Here is a 13,271-nt window from a genome sequence, read left to right as displayed (position 1 = left end):
AACTGCTATGTGTAAAAGCCATGTCTTTATTTTCAAGCCGAACCTAAGCGTAGCCATGCAGACATCTCTCGCGTAATTCCAGGTTTAGCCACAAGCTAAAAGCCATTGCGCTAGCCATGACATATCCACACCCGCTGCGAAAATAATTTCGGATTCCAAAACAGCCCTCCTAAACTTTGCCAATGGTTTAGTGTCCCCCAACACCCACCGCCTTTTGCGTTTTTGACAACCCCGACAATCTGTCACCCTTATTTGGACACCCGCGCATGCGGGCCTTCCCGGTAATGAGGAGGCTCACTCCCTGGCCCGAGGTCTCGCTTTCCAGGCTGGGGAGGAACAGTCTTCCTCAGATGCCGGGGAGTGCCTGCTGTCCTTTCGTGACATCCTTACCTACCACCGCGAAAATAGGAGGACTTACGCACCCCCCGCCCCGAATTTTACAATAACACAAGCTGCCCATTGGCACAAGCTACAAACGCGCACAGCCCCATACCCCATCCTTCTCCACGCCCACTTTCCTGACCAGTTTTCTTCTTCCTGCAAGCTCTGTGGCAAACCTGGGGACTTTATACACACACTACCCACACTACCCACCTACCCCTCATTCCCTCATCCTCCTTCACCAGAGGTGGCTCTAGATTACTGGGAGAAGCTACTCACCTGTACCTCCTAAAGGAGCAGCGCAAGATCATTACATGCGCTCTCGCTCGGATAGCCCTCCAAGGGCTTTCTTCTGCTTTGTAAGAGGGCCCTCTGTACATAGAGAGGGCTCTCAAATGCCATGTAGAGGGCAACGCCCCCACTCTCTTTAATACTGGCAGCAAATGTTTCTACTACCACCACAGCTAATTGTTTCTTCTTCTTGTTCTTCTTTCTTCGCTCTTCGGACAGGCACGGCGAAAGGGCGAGACTGTGACAAATGTAGCTCTCGCTAAAGAAGAAGAAGAAGAAGAAGAAGAAGAAGAAGAAGAAGAAGAAGAAGAAGAAGAAGAAGAAGAAGAAGAAGAAGAAGAAGAAGAAGAAGAAGAAGACAGATAACTCGGTAGTTGGTAGAGGCGAACGACAACAGCCAGTTGCTAGGACAGAAGGTTCGTTCGAACTTTGTGACGGCGGTGTGCCCCGCAGTTCGACGTAGAGACGATGCCATATCGCTAGAAGTCTTCTACACCCGAATGAGAGTAGTCAACGACGAGAGGCAAGGGGTGCTAATATGTGAAATGATTCTCCTATGGCATTAACAAAGCTGAAACCACAGAGTAAACTACTATGTGCAAAAACCATGTCTTTATGTTCAAGCCGAAACTAAGCGCAGCCAATGCAGATTGCTCTTGCGTATAATTTCAGGTTTAACCACAAACTAAACCACAGCTAAGTTTTTTTTTTGCGATGTTTTTGACCTAGGGGCATAAAATGATATGTTATGATGGATGAAGATACTCGGTCAAATAAATGAAAGAAGGTTAGCTGATGTAACGAAGTCCAGGAGTGAACGATGATGCTGTCCCTGCGTCCAAGCGGAATATGACGACGCATTGTGGGGGAGAGACCAGCTGCCACCAGGTGCTGGATCCGCGTCGGTTTCAGCGTTGCACATTCCCACAGCATAGGGTGGTTATCGGCTTCAGCATCTCTGAATTTTCAGACAGTACACCCAGTGTAGCGATCAGTTCAGTTCAGTCGTTCAGTCGTGTCCGACTCTTCGTGACCCTATGGACCATGTCACGCCACGCTTTCAGGTCTCTCACTATCTTCCTAACATCACATATCTTCATCTGCAGTGCCTCGAAGATGCCATCTAACCATCGCATTCGCTGCCTACCCCTTCTCCGGCGACCCTCAACCTTTCCCAACATCAAATCTTTCTCCAGCGACTCCTCTCTTCTCATCAGATGACCAAAGTAGCTGAGCTTTAACTTTAGAATTTGACCCTCCAATGAGCAATCAGGGTTTATGGTCGACAATATCGACTGATTTGATCTTCTGGTAGTCCAAGGAACTCTCAAGAGTCTTCGCCAGCACCACAATTCAAACGCGTCAATTCTTCGGCGGTCAGCCTTTTTCACAGTCCAACTCTCGCATCCATACATCACAACTGGAAAGACCATAGCACGAGTTATACGGATCTTGGTTGGTAGACTAATGTCTCTGCTCTTTACTAGGAGTGTAGCGATACAAACCTCAAAACTGAGGTCACTTTCGAGTCATTGCATGCAGGTGTTGGGGCAACCCCAACTCGGATCCTCCGAAGCGCAATCTCTTCTGCACGGGTTGGACCGTGGCGGAAGCTTACCTCCATGGAGGTATCAGAGCACGTGCGCGGCGTCGGAGGTGCTGCTTTGTTGCTAAATGTAGGGTAGCATTATCCAGTTTCAGGAGATTTGACGATGACGAAATTGAGGTGGAAAGGCGGGTCGCAGAATCCGCACGGCTTTCGGAAATCAGAAGGTCACGCGGAATTCATTGAATACGAAATTGGCTGCGGTGTGCGAGCCGCTAGACAGTGTATATTTTGACAAATTTTCTGTGCTGCTACTGACGCGTCTAAGTAGCTGTGTCACTTGTAGGGAATTGGTGAGTATGACAATAAAGGCCGTGGGAAGCATGGGAATGGCGGTCACGGAGCGAAGCGCCTCATAAACAGCAAGCAGCTCGGCAAAGAAAGATGGAGGTTCCGGTAATTGAAACCTTGATGTCCTATTCAGTGCAGACTTGCAAGGGCAGTAAACTGCAGTTGTCACTTCACAGACCTGGATACCTACATCAACGTAAATACGATGGAACCTTGTGGAGAGCGGGTGTCTTGTTCCATAATTCGGCCGCGAAGTGACGACTCCGATTCCGGTGTTCTTGGTTGTCGTAAATCCGTTGGCTTGTCACTCAGCTGTATAAAACGCCAATGAGTAAGAATTGACGGTGGCAGCGGTATGATGGAATGCGACGAAGTATAAGCCGTGAGAGCGCACGCTGCGTGAGAGAGGGTGGCTTTATGCCTGCGAGCATCACGTCGTTGCTGCACCAGCTCATCCATTGTGTTCAGCTGTGCGTTTTCTTGGAACGCCATGATTGGGGTGATGAGGGAAAGGCAAGTGATGACCCTCTTGCCTCTCGTTTTAGCGCTTCAAGGCGATCCCATTGTGCCCTCTTCAAATATTGAAATTCGGCTTGATAAACAAGGCGCGGTTGCACAACTGCCCGCACCAACTGTCGTGCAAGATTTCAGCGGGCACCGCCCGTTTTAGGAGAAATGTGTCTGATCAGACTCGGCGTCTGGATCGCCTTTTTTTTTTTTTTTTTTTTTTTTTTTTTTTTTTTTTTTTTTTTTTTTTAGCACGAGATAGCCATGCGCAGTTCCAGTTCCTGACTCGTGAATTGTTAAACCCGATATTTTTACGGTACTGTTGTACTTTCCTGGAGGGTGGTTTCGGACAGATGTAAACAAGTAGGCGTTGCAGCTAGTTTGCGGCGGCCCCAGCGGTTGGCGACTCACATGAACGTAGTTTTACTGGCGGAAAGTTCAAGCCCAGTGGAAGAAGCAAATTTAGACGTAATATCTAAAGCTGATCGTAAAGCAGCAGCTTAAGTCGGTAGGTCCGTGTGTGTGCTCCGCACCGTGATGTCATCAGCGTATATTAAGAATTTAACATCGGGAACATCATGTAACCGCCATGAAAGGGCGACAAATGCCATATTAAATAACATTGGTGACAACACTGATCCATGGTATTTGCCGGCGAAGAGAGATGAATGATCCGATTATGATGAAGACGATGATGAATTAGTCTGTTTTTGTTTGTCGCGTGAGGATGTATGCATTTTTAGGCTTAAAATTTCCTTCTCGCATAGTGTCCTTTTACAACATTTTGCTTCCTTCCTTTTCTCCGTTGCGCACAAATCTCGCGCCAGTTGTTAGCAACACTGACGTTATTATCGCAGTAACTGCGAGCTGAGCAAGTTTCATGTGTGTAAGGTTTTATATCGCATGCCAATGCGAACGCTTGCAATTAAAATGGAGAAGTTGGGGGAGGGGGTATCTGTTTCTCTTCCTTTGAATTTCGTATTGGTTGTGACCGACTTATCGTTTTTTTTTCTAGGGGTATTTGGGGGTCTTTTTCTTCTTCTTCATCATCATCACCGTCGTCGTTAGCCGGACTATGCCCACTGCAGGGCGAATGCCTCTCCCATATTCCCCCAATTAGAACGGTCCTGTGCTAGCTGCGTCCACTTGACCCTGCGAACTTCTTAGCCTCATCCAACCGCTTAATTTTCTGCCATTCCCTGCTACGCTTTCTTTCTCTGGGAAATCAATTGGTTACCCTTAGCGACCATCGGTTATCGGTTATTTGGGCGTATCCGATGCTGTAGCAATCGTTTGGATGGACGTGATTGCTGCGACCCATCTATTTTAATCCATTGCTTCTTTCTCACCTTATTCTTTCAGCTGCCATCTGTCGATAGCCAAGATATTTCGTCGTGGATGGACGAACGGAAAAAAATTATGGTGGGACACTAGCGTGGGCGACCACCCGACATACAAAGCCCCGCTTTTACCAAGCCCTTGAACTTGCCCTTCATAGCCTAGGAATACCGTGCCTGACTCGGCGTGCAAGAGCACTGCAGGAAGGTTGATTCTGATTCCACTTCCCAACCCCGAGTTGGCAGCTCCCCCAGCCTCGTTTAGTCACTCAAACCCTCGAAGAATCAGCGCCATGCCCGTGATGTTTCGCTCACAACGCCGACGCGGATTTCCTTACTAACCGGTACCTTTACCGCTATAGCGTTAACGTTGGTAAAGTCTTTGTCGAAAATATACAGCCCAAGCAGTTTGCTTTTAAGCGCTGTAACAGTGCTCATGGGAGCCCTCTTTGAATACCTAAACTCGAGAAGGGTGAGGACGACATTTTTTTTTTACTTTTTTGTTTTGTTTTTGTCACCTGCGAGATGGGGGAACGCTGGAGATGCGCCCTGTAACAGAGATTCCTTACAGGGCTCAGAGGCAAGCTCCTTGGGCTATATGGTTTTGACAACGTGTATTCCTTCATTAAAAAAGAAAAAGAAAAAAAAAAATACATTATCCATATCAGAAGCATAAAGCCTCATCCATGTGTGCGGGGATTCCCCACCACAGCCGACGGCCCGGCTTCGGCCTCCATTCCAGCTATGATATGCGGATGTCGACACACGACCACGCATCTCTAAACACGGCTGTCGCCCGACGCGCTGCGGAGCCGCCGCTGCGAGCTTCCGCCGATCACGTGGAACGTAACGTCACACCCCGCACCAGTAAATGAGACAAACTGAGGACAGATTTTCGTATCATGGAGGTTTCCAATGGTTCGAATTGAAAAAAAAAAAAAAAATCACAGAACGGTTACCACTGTGTGACTCGAGATTCAGCGATAGCTGGTGAGGGATTTTCCTTCTCCGACATATCGATGAATATAATTTTAGAGTGTCCTGCACGTGTGTGTGAAGTTATAGATGAATTGTCTATCATAATTCCAGTCGAAAAACAATTACGACAAAAAGGGACCCTCAAGGGTATGCTTCTAATTACGCCGAAGCTGCGCAAAGCAGTAGCGGGGCGGTGCCTGCCTGCTTACTCGGTGGCAGGCCGCTAACTTGGTCCGCACGCGCGTCGTAAAGCAAACTGCCACAAGAGCACCGCTTGGCCGGATGGCGTGGGGAGGGTGGGCGTTGTGGGCATTGCAATTGTGGGGTATTATATCCTTTTTCATTTCATATGAAATGAAATATATTTTATGAGCACATAATGATAAAAATGGTTTGAGCTTCCGATGCGTAACAATATTTTTGCTAAGTTGCACTCACACAAAATAAGTCAGGCTTTCTAAAGAAAAAAAAAAAAAGAACCTGCAGGGATGTTTTTGGAAATTAATAGAAAAATACTAGAAGTCTCCCGATGGAAGATCTTCGGATACATTGACTGCTATTCTGAAAGGTATATAGTATATGAAACATTTTATTTTTGCGGCGCATCGAAAGCCTAGACCACTTCTATTAATATTTTCACAAAAAGTATCGTACAATAACCGACATTTGCCTCATAATTATTTTTAAAAACATCGCCCATTGGTTTTCTACGGCAGTTTAAGTGCTCGCTGCGCGTGCAGGAAAAACATTAAAAGCAAATTTTTGCCACGTGTCGGAAGCTTAGACCAATATCATGGACATGTGCATAACACTACCTTGTAATATCCCAAAGTCGCCTCTCAATTTAAATGTGTCCTGGAATCTGGACCCGAAAAAGGTTGTGCGCATAAGTTTATGATACCTCCACAGTAGCTTTCATACATTTGTACCATTCCTTTTACAGAACCAATAACGTACACGAATTTCAGTTTTTCGCGAGATCTTTATTGCATCTATAGGGATATTTTTAAAAATCTCTACAGCTATAAAAGTTGAAGCTGATGGTCACGTGGATGCCTTCTTCAATGAATAAATGTGTGGCGCTGAGTCGACACAAGGTAGCCAGGTAGAGGTCGGGTCTATACGACTAATGAACCAAAGTTAACTAATTACATTTATATTTATGCAGCACTTTGCAGTCGCAAATCTTCAAGACTGTTTTGATTCAGGACCACTAATCTAACTGCGAGAACTTGCCAGAGCATACTAGATCTGGAGGCATTCATCAAACAATTCCTTACTTTTTTTTTGTTTTCACATCATTCCGAACCTGGGCGATTAGCGTGCGCCGAAAGTGGCTGCAGGTTTCCAAAAAAGAGAACTATAAATATCTCGACACCGATAACACGTACTTTGGCAAGTTCTCACAGTAGGATTCGTCATCTCGAAGCAGTGCTGCCTTCAATATTGATATTGCAACATCCAGCATAAAACCTGCAATTAAAATGACAGTCGGTAATTATTGAGGTAATTATTAGTGTAACAATGCGCAATTAGCGTAATCTTGTTATCTTGTGTCGATCGAGGCCAAAACAAACAAAGTTAATTTTAATTTTAAGGTAAAGGTCAATGACTCCAACCAAGCTCTTTAACAGAAAATCACGACGTTTCGGAGCCGACTCGGCTCCTTCATCGTGGTGCGACTCCGAGCGAGGCGCAACTTGCCTTTTAAGGATTTGTGTAGACGACCTGCTGGTCAATGGTCGTAATCCATGAATGTATGAAGAGGGAACGGTGCCCAAAGAGCGATTAACATTCCCCGGCGTTTGCTGAATATGCCACGATTCGAGTAAAAGCCTCCTGCGCGGATTAGCTTCGATGACATCCGCGCGATTATCATCAGAGTCATTTTATGTATAGCTGCAAAAATTAAAAAAAAAAAAACGCCACCTTATGTATTGTACGGAAAGTATTTCTCAACATTTATATGCTTAGGTATAATTGCTATTAATTACATCATGTAAGGGACGAAAAACATTTAGGGGGAAATAAGGAGAGGAACCTGGCAAGTGCCACTCGGACGGGTCTAGCCGCATGTCGACTGGCAAGATATACTTCATGGCCCCAGTCGTCCGTAGTTCATGCTACATTAACCACTGTCCGCCGCGAAGAGAAGTGTGATTTTCCGTTCTCCAGCCGAACCTCTGGCATGACGCTTCGCCGGCCGGCGCTCCTCGATCGAAGGGCTACATTTTATCCGCTGCGCCCACGTATATTGATTCGATATGCAGCTGAGCGACCAAAGCAGCGACGATGAAAGCACTTTCGTCCTTAGCTACCGCTCTTACCTGGTGGCTTCGTATTGCGCTTTTTGCGCTCTGCCTGTAACTATATCATCACCAAATCTTATGAAGGAGTGACTAATGAGCGCATCTCCAAGCGGAAAGGCGGTTGAGAAGGCAAAGTACAACGCCTTTGTTTCATGATAATAGGTGCAAAAAAAAAAAAAAAAAAAAAAAAAAAACCCTCTATTGCCGAAACGCATGCTGAGCAGATAGCGCCGAGATCTAAAGCCGCTGTGCTTCCTCAACGAGGAAGCCACCTGCGCGCGTTCACCTGTAGTATAGGAACAGCGATGTTTAATCGAGAGCCATTTGTTGCAGTGGTCTTTATCACTGCGTACCATCTCCTCAGCAGCAGCCAGCAGAAGTCGCCCTGCTTCTGGGCAACTTTTCACTTTTCAAGGTTTCTGCGCAACTCATTCTCGGAACTTCTAGTTGGTTTTGGTTTCTTCCAAAAGAGCCAACCAATTCAAGTTTGGAAGCACCATAAAATCTGGACCAGCGCCTTTATTTTCCGCGGCTGCCACCACGTGCCACGTGGATGATGAACATCAATCATCTCCGCGGGAACCTTCAGACGTTCGATGCACCATTTATGATTTGCTATGGCAGTCAGAACTCGTCAGTGTGAGCTCTGGAAGCATTTTATGTGAAATTTCGAGTGCGTATGAAAAAACCTGCTAGTCAAAGCTGATATTGTCAAAATGTTCGCACATTGTTTCACGAGGGCTGAGGTTTTGTTTTAGCTACAAATAAAAATTACGCCCTTTCATAATCTCCGTTATGAGCGGCCGACAGGTGCGCCAGCTTGTGATGTTCAGGAAAGCTGGACATGCGTTGAGTGTCGTATACATTTACGAGCCAAACCAACTGCAATGTATGGCTGCCGCTGCAGATACCACACGCGAAACTTATCTGCAGAGAGAAGCGACGAAGAAAGGAACATCCTCTTCAGAGACGTATTATGTTCTGCCGCCGAGAAAAAAAAAATTGGGTCTGTATTCTTAGAACCAAGTATTTCCCAGAAATAACATGAATGACTAAAACACTTTATGAATTAACGCACGCTTGCACTCCCACGCTTGAGGAATTTCAGCCTTATATATATAAAAAAAAAAAACACATTCGTGCGAAACTGATTATTTCCTTCATCACACGAAGCTCTTTCCGCAAAGGAAAATCAACTGCAGTGTGTTGTAAGAAAGAAGGGACATCACCCGACATTTCATATAGGTGCGCCTTGCAACCTTGTAACATCTATATCCATATCCTCGTTTGGAAAAGAAATTCTTTCCCGCCGGGGATACGAAGTGGAGAAACAGCCGTGAGTCGCTGCAATGCCAGCAGAAAATTTCCCAATATCCAAGTGGAGATAAGGATAAGACAAAGGTTGTTTGACCCACACAAACGCTCCGGGCATTATATAGGTTATTAGACCAAGTCTCTCATTATACCTGTATATCGAAAATGCAGTCGATTTAAATTTCCTTTCTGCCTCCCGAACTGCGATGTTCGTCTCTGCCAGAGAAGCGAGCAAAAAAGCGGGAAAATGCGAAAGTTCGAAAAAGGAACAAAAACAACAAAACAAATAAAGTCGTTTAGGAGAAAAGGCTTCCAACGCTGAAAGTGACAAGAAGCTAAAGGTTAAAGAGGCGCAGCTGTCCTCCTTAAGAAAACGAGGCAGAAAGAAAACAGGAGACAGAACAGCGAGTAAGCCTGCCTGAATGGAGCGTTGATCCTTGCGGGATCCCCAATGACTGAGATTTCGGACACGTTAAGGACTTGAGACCCGGGCTCTGGAGTCGGCCGGCAGAATTGCCTCTTTTGCACTGCGTTGGGGAAACCAGGGCTGGCGTGTGCATTAATCCCAGCTAGCGGTGGCGTGTACGCTGCTACTTCGTCGGATTTCGCTTTTCTATACCGCCCGCCCACGAATGTGTCTGCGGTCCATGACGACCGGTCCAGGCGATTGGCCTCGGCTTTGTCGACAGCGGCATGTTCCTCTAGGAGGGAATTGGGTTGCGCGCCGTGCCTTTTTTGTTTTCCTTTGGGCGATCACGTGCTTCTTTCATAATTGCGAACTCACATTGTTGGCACGTCGGAATGCGTGCACCAGGGAGGAATCGGGAAATGGGAATTTCGGCTTAAGACACTCAGCGACAAAAGCCAACTCTGTCGATTGTCTCGGAAAGACACGGCTTATTGCGCTGGACACACGACGAGCCCGAGATGGTCGCAATTGCGTGCTCGGCCCTAAGATTTTTTAAGTCTGGTCTCTGTATAATGTCGCGTCCGTTTCTGAAAATGAGTGAACTCGAGGACAGAAGGATCTCGAGCTGCGATTCATGAAGGGAGGCCGCTTCCGCTGCGCCACGTCGTGCATTATGAAGTGCGCTCTCAACCGTTGCGAGCGGCACGTGGAAGAAGTCGCAGATTACTGCGAACGCGGCTTCCGCCGCTTCCCTCCGAGCGAGGAGTGTGAGGGGTGCGCTTCGCCCCTCACGAGATTTCTTACGGTGATCTCATCTGCAGCGCCGCGGTGGGACGGCGCATTGGCGGCATTAGCGTTTCAGATGGGACAAGGTTCCTGGCGCGCGCCCACTTGCCAAAATTTATGTGTTTACGTGGCGCGCCGAAATCGAATCAAAAAGGCATCAGCGGCGTAGGCGCCTCTCGCACCGAGCTCCCTCGCCGGTTCCTTTATTTCGCCGCTTCGTTCCCGCACCAGCTGCAATCCGGCCAAATTTGCATGATGAAAACCTATTTTCCCGCATGATCTCGTTTGTTTGCGGCCGCACTGTCTGAGGCTTTGTTCTTTTTCATAGCAAGTGGACTGCCAAGAGGATGGGATTTTGTAACAGATTTCGACCTTGGAATGGACACGACAATACGCTCTGTCTCGTTGCGTTATCAAGGCCGCAATAACGCGAGCTCCTCTAGTGCCACCAACTGGCTGGCCATCACGCGGCCGATCGAAGTCGCATAACATTCGGGCCGAAATAACATTCCGCCCGAGGTCGGTTAGCGTGGCCCAAATATGGGGTTTTATCATTTTTCTCCCTGCTCGCCATGTTCTTTGTGGAGAGACTCGGTGGCATGCGTGGGATCGGAATAACTGTCTGCCACTTGTACGCCTTCCTTCGCCATTCATCAGTTGAGTGTGCCCCCCTTCCCCCCTCCTTTTTTTTTTTTCGATGCCTACAGGATGTGATAGGGAATCATCGATTCGACGAGCCCGCCTGTGGCACGGTTACAAAAGAAGCGTCTGAAATGGAGCTTACGACTCCGCGGCTTTCCAGTAGGACCCCCATCGCTAGCGTTATTGCCGACGGTTCCGACATGACACGCGCACATCGAGCTGAGGCTGGTGTTTGGAGAATGTCGAAAACTCAACGTTCTGAAGATACACGATTCAGTCTCGGTGAGATTTGTTGCTTCCGTCACCGCTGGTCGGGCACAAAGAGTAGCTGGTGGACGGAGACCGCTTATCGAAGGCGACGGACAAGTTGGAAATACAGATTTGAAAATCAAACAAACATTTGCAACATAATCTCTGCTGCACCTATATTAACCCACTGGAGGATTGTATGTGCGTTATTTAAGGTTCTGATTCCATGCATATATGCTAGAAACAGCACAAAGAAAGCCGTAACTAAAGAAACCTTTGTGCACTGTTTTCATTACGCCGCTTCCAAGCACAACGTGGTTGCAGCAGTTACGTAACTTCTACCACACATAATTCTAGCCTGTTATCGGCATCTCGGCAGAATCATTTTTTTTTATTTCTTTACTAGGTATTGGAATGTGTTGCGCCATCCAGGTGAGGTATAGGTCTAGTCGATGCAAACCACGAGGAAGCTATGACGCTGGCATGAGCGCGCGTAGATCCATTGTATTCTCGCGGTGAGCCAACCGGACACACAAAAAACAATAACTCACCAAGGAAACAAACTCGACCATTGTAAGCACCCGAGCTCGGACAAGAACAAGTGCGAGGAAGGCTGCGAGTGCGTGCTCGAAAGCAACAAAAACAGCACAATTAGTTTGTTAGTTAATTAATTATTCAATTAATCAATCAATCGGCGTTTTATTGTCATTATACACACAAGCAATTTATAAAGCAGTGCTTGGACCCTTAGCAAGGGGCTAGTTCTGGGTCCAAAGAAGTGCACAAATAAGGCAATCTTTTCAAAGAAGCAAAGAAACGGGTCCGCATATTACAATATATGCAAATAAAAAGCAAATAAAAATTTTATTACCAGGTGCAGGTAGTGGTACGTAATTTGTAAAAGATGGTTTGGTATACAGAGCGCAGTAAGCAAACACACATGGCAACGGCACTGCAAAAAGGTACAGACATGAGCTGGATGTGGTCGATTCGAAATACCAAATGTATTTACGTAAGAAAGGAAGTTTCAGCACTTGAGACAAGATAGTAACTTTTCAAATTAAAAAAAAAAAAATTGTTCGTCTTAAATCAGCTGGGATATTTTTCCAAACTTTGACACGAGCATACTGAATGAGCATTTCCCCATGAATATTTTTCGCAGGGAGTATAATGGAGTTGCTAAACGTGAAGTTTCTTGTGTGTCGTAAAGAGCTGTAGGATAAGGACACGGGAAACGGGTGGTTGTTTCTGGTTATGCTATGCACATTTCGGGCTGTTTGCCATGCAAGTTATCGAATGGTAACAATCTGAGATGAAGAAATAAAGGTTTACTAGCGTCACTGCATTTCGTGAAGCTCATTATTCTCATTACTCGCTTTTGTAAGCGTCTAATAGAGTCAAGATATGACATGAAAGCCCAGCCCCAAGGATCAACGCAGTACAAGTGGCTACTGATAAATGCAAAGTATAAAATTCGCAACGTGTAGGTATCAAAGTAACCTCGCGCATGTAGAAGGATATAGCAACCTGAAGCTATCTTTAAACACACATCATTAATGTGACATTTCCAATGTAGATTGCTATCAAAAATAATACCAACGTATTTAAAGAGCTTGTTTGTGTGAGTGCATCATTAATTATAGTCGATTTAATAACAGAGCTTTGTACAAATTTTTTCAGTGAATAAAACACTGTGTATTTTATTTTCTCAGTATTAATGGTTAGTTAGTTTGTCACAAAACCAGGCTGAAGCGTTAGCTAACTCTGTGTTTAATTTATTTTGAAGTTCGACCTCGTTATCAGCTGTGAATATGACTGCAGTGTCGTCAGCGCACATAAGCATTTCAGAGTCGGTAAGCACTTTAGACAAGTCGTGAACATAAAGTGTAAACAGCAATATGGTCCAAGAACTGACCCCTGCGGACCTCCTGTGCGTATATGCTGTAATGAAGATGCCGCGTTCTTCACTGAGACGATTTGCTGACGATCAGTGAGGAAACTGCGAAATAAATTGAAGGTGTTGCTCCGTACAACACATACTTTATGTTTGTCCAGCAGAATATTGTGGTCTACTGTGTCAAAAGCTTTCCATAGATTAAGAATATGACTGCAGCAATCTTATTGTTGTGCAAGGCCGTGTTAACTGTTTGGCTAAGAGAAAAGACTGCAGA

The sequence above is a fragment of the Amblyomma maculatum genome, chromosome 1, assembly GCF_055883805.1.
Source record: "Amblyomma maculatum isolate TAMU_Amacu chromosome 1, ASM5588380v1, whole genome shotgun sequence".
Lineage (NCBI taxonomy): Eukaryota > Metazoa > Arthropoda > Arachnida > Ixodida > Ixodidae > Amblyomma > Amblyomma maculatum.
Note: the sequence above shows the minus strand (reverse complement) of the source record.